Below are 6,630 nucleotides of genomic sequence, written 5' to 3'. Positions count from 1 at the left end.
AACAGCATTGCTACATTTTTTTGTTTAAACTGTGAACTGATTTCCTTCCCTTCCTATTCAAGGGAGGTCTTGGAAAACACTTTTCACATATATGTAACATCAATGGGGAAAACATAAATATAACTGAATATGTCTATTCTATGCTGATCTACACAGGACTTTACTGAATCGTTAATCATACTACCATCTTTCAAAGTAGAATTCAGAAAATTTTAAAAATAGACTTCTCAGTAAAAATGAGATTGTAAGACCTCAGGAAAATAATTTTAAGGTACAATGTCATAATAGATACCTACACCACCTTGATAGTTTCCACTTTATTCTGCACTGGTTATTATACACTCTGCTGAATTGCATGTTTTCATGCCCTGTTTGTATCAGGAAGTGTGAACTTCCTATTTATTTCATAGTCTGTCTAAAATTCCTGCCATCTGGCAAGATATACTAACTTTGGGGCTAGGATTCTTACAAGTCCTTTGTGCCTTTATGTTCTTAATCTATAAATTTAATCTGCAGTAAATTTCAAATGAGATGTCTGCTCATTAGAGATATTACGTGTTAAAAGTTGTTATGCAGCACTGTAAAAACAATCCTCATAACAATATGTAAATAAATCCAGGGAGTCAAAATAAAAAATATGACTATGGTGTGTAACTCCACTCTTAGTGTTGACAGAACCAATTTCTGCATGCTCCACTGAATACAATTAAATCAGTAGGATAACAAAACAGGAGCATATTTGGACACCTCCAGATAGTGTGAAAGAACACATTGGTGTGTTGAACTGTTGAGACTGGGTCTGTAGAACAGATTTCTGCCTGTGAACACTGTGCACTTCAGTCAGCATAGCTTGTGTTGTTTTGGGATCTCTTAGTAAAACTGCATTTTGGTAAAACAGGGTATGGTTCAAAGAGTTGTGGTGTGTCAGCTCCTGCAGCAGCACTCCCAGCTGTTCCCCAGGAACATGACAAGCAGCACATGACACTCTTCAGCTGGCCAGGAACCTCAGGGGACGTGGCTTGGAGAGGAGAGGGGCCCTGGAGAGCAGGGCAGGCAGCAAGAGCTCAGCAGAGCCAGGCTTGCTGTGCCCAGGCCTGGAGGGGACATGCAGCAAACCCAAGAAGAGTGCAGAGTTTGTCTGGGTCACTCCTGGCTTTGTGTCCTCCTGCAGCACTGCTCAGGCTGACACAGCTCAGCACCAACACTGCAGCTCCTCAGGAGCTGCTCCAGATGGGCCACCCTGCTCCCCACAGCTAGGGAAGATAAGCATCCCCAAAAATATATGTCTGTTTGAGTGTGTTAATATCTCCCTCTTCATTCCTGAAAAAAACGAAAGCAAAACAAGGTTAAACCAAAAAAACAAGAGGCATTTTGTGGGTTTTTTTAGATTGCTTTTAGGTCTTGCCTCAATATATGTCCTGGAAGGAAGGAAAATTCATCCCAGTATTTTATTTTTTCTTTCCCTTCCTCTTCAGCTTCTTTTGACTTCCTTTACACTCAGTTTTTCTACTTCGTAGCTGTACCTTCATCCAAACAAAACCTTGCTGAAACCTCATCAGTCTTTTAATCTTTTTTTTTTTTTTTTTTATCAATGTTTCAGCAACCATTTAGTTAAAAGCAGAAAAAAAAAAAAGTAAAAAATTACTACCTCCAACCCTTTATTGTACTCCTCCAGTGTAAAGAATCCTCAACACCTCTTTTTAAGGAGCCAACAATAAGGCAGCCTTCTGTTACCTTGTGCCTTTCCAAGTATTTCCCAGGTATCTCTTAATTTGAGGACTAAATTCACTAGGAAGAGACATGCTTAGCAGACATGCAAGAATCAGAAGAGTTCAGAGGGAAGGCACTGATGAGGAGCCTGGTCTGCCAGCAACCATCTGTTCTGGAGAAGGAAACAAAGCCACAGATTGCTCCTAGGCAGCTCCCCGCAGACGCTGCTTCAGGACTATTTCTAGCTTGTGGCTACAAGGTGTCCAATAAATTGACAATTTCACTTCTTCCCACAGAGTTTTCTGATTAGCAGCACTGAAATTACTGTTATTTTCACTTAATGAGTATCCTATCCAAGTGTGTGGGTTTGGGGTTTTTTTTGGGGGGGAATTAGAGCCAGATGATTGGATGCTTAGCCCTGTGAGCAAAATTTTTGCTTACATGTATTTCAACAATTTTTAACTACTCTCCTCCTACTACACATTATCTTATTTTCTATATTTACTAGACATTTCTGTACATTATTAAATTCTTGTTCCATTTAAAATGTAAGATTGTAAAGAAGTAATGTAAATAAAAAGCAATCACTTTTTACTAATGAAGACAGGATTAACAGAGGCTCTTTCTGTGGAAATAGGATTTGAAAATGCATCATTTTGTATGGCAAACTTTTCTGTATAAAACCTGCATTAAGGCTGAGAAATAATATGAAACCAGTTTAAACTCACACCCCAGACCAGGCCTATTTCTGAACAATTCCTAAAGCAGATAGCACCTTGACAATTATGTCAAAGGGACCAGTTTGAGATGATGTTTGTGCGTTTTACTTAATTCCCAAATAAATGCACTGAACACCAGTGTTGAACCTCGCAGTTTGTTCAGCAAGAGACTTTGGACAGAAAAGGAATAAAGAACTTCGCAGGTGCCGCCGGCGATCTCCGTCTCGAACCGCTCTCCTGAATCGGGACAGCATCTGACCCCAAGACAAAAGCGTGAGACCCTTCACAATTTTGAGCTCATATAAAACATTCACTGATCGATTCATGCCCTTCTCCCTTTCCAGGCCGCCCCTCAGGCTGTTTGTCCCTCCGCGCCGGTGCTGCCGCCTCCCCGCCGCGCTGCCCGGCCGGCGCCGCCCGCCGCTCCCGCCGCCCCTTCCCGCTGTCACTCGCGGCTCCTCCCGCCCCTCGCCGGCCCCTCCCCGGCCCCGGCGGAGCCGCCGCCGTTTCCGGAGCGCTCGGCGCGGGGCCCGGGGCTGTCGCGGGCAGGTGAGTGAGCGCCGCGCCGACCCCGCCGAGCCCGCGGCCCGGCCCGGCCCCGCAGCGCGGCCCGCGGGCCCGGCCGTGAGGGCACCGCGCTGGCAGCGCCCGCGGCACCGGGAGCCGCGGCGCGGAGGGCGGCAGCGCCGGGGCAGCCCCTGGGCCGCTCGGGAGGCGCCGGCGGGGGCTGCGGCCGGGGGGGAGCCCCGGCCGGGGGCAGGCGAGGCGGCGGTGCCGCGGAGGGGCCGGGCCGGGCCGGCCGTGGCGGCGGGGACAGCCCGGGGCGGTGTCGGGGCTGCGGCCGCCCCCCCGTGACCCGTGTGCGGGCAGCCCGGGCAGCGCGGCGGGGCCGGGAGTGCGCCTGCGGGAATTCCTGCGCACCTTCCTGCTCCGCGGTGACCCGAGGCGCCCGCCCGGCCCGGCCCCGCCGGCCCCCGGCCCCGCCGCGCGGCCTCTCCCGGGCCGGAGCTCCGCGGCAGCGGCGCCGCCCAAAGCCGGCCGGGCTCGGGGCTCCGCGGCCCCTCCGCGCCCCGGCCGGGCCTGCGGGCAGCGGCGTGCCCGGCCGCTGCAGGGCTGCCGCCGGATCGCTCACCTGGTGCGAGCTGCCAGTGCCGCCTGGTGCTGCCCAGCCTTGGCTTGTGTGCATATGGTAGCTGCCAGCAAGGGGAGAACGCATTTTGGGCTATAGCTTAAAACTTTACTGGTGTTCCCTTGCTTCTCCCTGCTTGAGGGGTTTTATTCGTTGAGTGGAGAGGAAGTGGTGGAGGTATGTGTTTGTCGGGTTGGCTTAGGAACTTGAAAGCGCTCAGAAGGTCTTATTTGTTTGTTTTATGTGAGATTATAAACGTAGTTATGGGTATCAACTGGCCGTTGTTGTTATCATTACTGTTTTTATGGAGGCACAGCTGTCTGGGCTGTGAAGCGGCCGTACCTCGCTGCTATAAACTCGGTGTTGGGTGGCTCAGCCACTTGGGCTGGCACAGGGTGAGGCTTGGCTCCCGAAGTGGGACTGCGGCTGGGACTGCCGGCCTTGTGCGTTTTGAGGCTATTGTTGCTGGATGTTTCTGGTTCCTCGGCAAAGTGGTGCTCTTGAGGAGCTGTTTCTGTTTTCTGTGGGCACGGGCGGCCAAAGCTCCCCTTCCTCACCTCTCGGAGGTTTGTGCTGTGTGTTGTGTGGCTCCTGGCCACTTGAAGGTTTTGGTATGCAGCTCATGGGATCAGCAGTGTTGGCCCATTTTGGTATGTGCACAGGTGCAGTTTGTGTGTCATGGGTACCAACACGATTTTGCACTTGGCTCGAGTCTTCTACCAGGCAATGTTTCTACAGAAGATAAAGCCGGACCCTTCTGTAAAGAATGGCGAGTTTTCCACGTTCAAGACTTGCAGAAGGTTTTTCTTTCTTCCTGTATTTTCTGTTCTTTCCTTCCCAGCAGAACTTACAAAGTATTTAATGAAGGTGTGTTTCAGGTCAAATGTACTTGTTCCTGGTGCTTGGAGGAACCCAGCTGGAGGCAGCTCAGAGCCACTGCTTTTCCATGCATCTTTTGCTGCTTCCTCCATCAGTGTAAGGCAGGAATGCTGCTGGACTTTCTCATTCTGCATCAGGAGTTACTCAGGGTGGTTAGGAAACCAGGAATAATGTGGATGGAGAATATTTTTCAAGTTGAAAGTCCATTCTGTGACTGAAATTTGGCTAACAGGTAAATAAAATGTAATAAGGCAAATATACACTACTGATGTTTAAAAGTGAAGTCTAGGTTTCTTCTGCTTCTTAGGCATCAGCTTGGATTTGGTCACTGGCCTCTTATTTTTCTGAGAGTGTTCTATCTCCAGCTTGAGATCTTTATTCTCCACTTCTTCCCACTATTTATTGTTTTTCAACACCCCTTCTCCCCCAGCATACAAATGATGGCCGATTTTTCTTTGCAGCAGAACAATTGTATTTTTCTGTCCTACCTAAGCTTTTCTTTAAACCTGACACTGACTGTCATTTCAAGTGCTGCCACTTGCCTTGCTCAAAACAGGGTTGTGTCAAGAGAAATTGTGCTGCTGCTGCTTTTGTTTATGTAGTAGTACTGTAATAGGAAAAGACTTGTTCTTGGGTACAATGAATGCTGGTACACCAGAAATCCTGCTAATGATAGTGATTAATGGGTGCTGCTCAAAATAGCTATCACTGCTGCTATGACTAATTGTGCTGTATGAAAAGAGCTCCTTTATTCACAGTGATCTCAAGGTGTTTCTGGAGTTTTAGAGAAGTGTCTGATGGGTGCACAGATAACTGCACAGGGAGATCCAGAACTTGCTGCAGTGAGTATTTTCTTGTGGTGATTGTAGGTAGATAGAACTTTACTACTGGTGTTAGCCAGTGCAACACCCCACGTGTTGCAAACAGTGCCAGGGTATTGTTAGTAGCTACAGAAGGGGTTTATATCATGTATGAAAGATGACATTTCCAGCAGCATGGGTAACCTCACCACAGGGCATTGTGCTGGGCTGGCTCCGAGGGTGATTGGCTCTGCTATGCCTGACAAAAATCTGTGTTGTAATTGCTCTGCTCCTCCTGGAGCTTGGTGCTGCCTGGATACCCTTCCCAGCCTTTGGGCAGCAGGGTGGTGACATGCTGCAGGCAATCCCCTGCTCCTGGGCCATTGTGTGGGTTTTGTATGTGCTGGAAACTTAATGGGGACTGTGGATCTAAGCCATAGGTGGTCCTGTGTCCTGATACCTGTAAAATCTGAAACTCTGGCTTGTAGGATGAAAAAATATTTTTAAAATTAAGTGGAATATGTTAAAGATAGGTTCCAAACTCACTGAGAAGAAGCTTGGAGTTGTGTTTGTTGCACCTCTGGCTTTGTGTTTCTTCTCTTCTGCTGCTTATGTACCTCGAGACAATTTTACATCAGGAGCTGTTTAGACATTTGTCCTCCCAGCTGTCAAAGAAACCCTTAAGGTGTGTGTGGGGGAAGAGGACACATTCCATTCACAAATTCTGCTTTGCAGGTTAATTGCCAATTTGGTCTGATAGCATTCCAGTCTTGTAGTGTTCTGTGGATAAATTGGTTTAGTCCAGTCCTTGAATTTTGTCAAAATGGTAATTAAAACAAGGAGGGGATAAAAAAAGATTTTTTAAATGAAACTTTTTTGGTGGTAATGAGATGTGTTTCACTTTGAAGAGCTCTAATGTGACAAGACAAATTGTTTTGAGAGCTGTGGTCTTGGAATATCAATCTTGCCTTACCCTGCTGTAATTAATGAATTAAGATAAATTTTGGGGAATTGATCTGTGTGATTCTGTTAAGGTCACTAGCTTTGCATGTGGCAAAACAGCTTGCAGGGATTCAGGCTGGAGTGCTTTGGAGTAAAAGAAAAAGGAGTGAGTGTGTGTGAGGGCAGAATGGAAGGTTTAGAAATGCTGGTCAAACTTTGAAGAATGGCAGAAAAGGGCTGAAAAGGGGAATGCAAAGGACTCCAGGTACAGCTGGGGCTGTCCCAGGATGTCTGAGTGCATGGGTGGGTCTGAGGTGGGAGTAGCTGAGGCTCTGTGAGGCTTTCAGGCATCTTTGAGAGGCTGTGCAGCACGTCAGGCATTTTCCCAGCTGTGATACTGCATTCCATCGATGGCAAATTGGCTTCAGTCTGGTGATAACATACGGCAGCT

At 47.9% G+C, this 6,630-nt stretch overlaps 1 protein-coding gene across 3 annotated transcripts in view; it reads left to right on the top strand.

Moving 5' to 3' along the window:
- Positions 1-2,891: 2,891 nt before the first annotated feature.
- Positions 2,892-6,630, top strand: part of GARRE1 (granule associated Rac and RHOG effector 1) — a 62,952-nt gene continuing 59,213 nt past the window's right edge. Inside the window, exon 1 of one of the 3 annotated variants that reach the window (XM_056500711.1) lies at positions 2,892-2,978. The gene's annotated coding sequence lies outside the window, so the exon portion shown is untranslated. Of the gene's footprint in view, positions 2,979-3,498; positions 3,736-4,497; positions 4,670-6,630 lie in introns of those variants that run through there. The other 2 variants (XM_056500713.1, XM_056500712.1) reach the window with 2 other exon arrangements.

The sequence above is a fragment of the Oenanthe melanoleuca genome, chromosome 11, assembly GCF_029582105.1.
Source record: "Oenanthe melanoleuca isolate GR-GAL-2019-014 chromosome 11, OMel1.0, whole genome shotgun sequence".
Lineage (NCBI taxonomy): Eukaryota > Metazoa > Chordata > Aves > Passeriformes > Muscicapidae > Oenanthe > Oenanthe melanoleuca.
The sequence above is the reverse complement of the archived record's forward strand: the minus strand, read 5'-3'. Positions and strand labels throughout refer to the sequence as shown.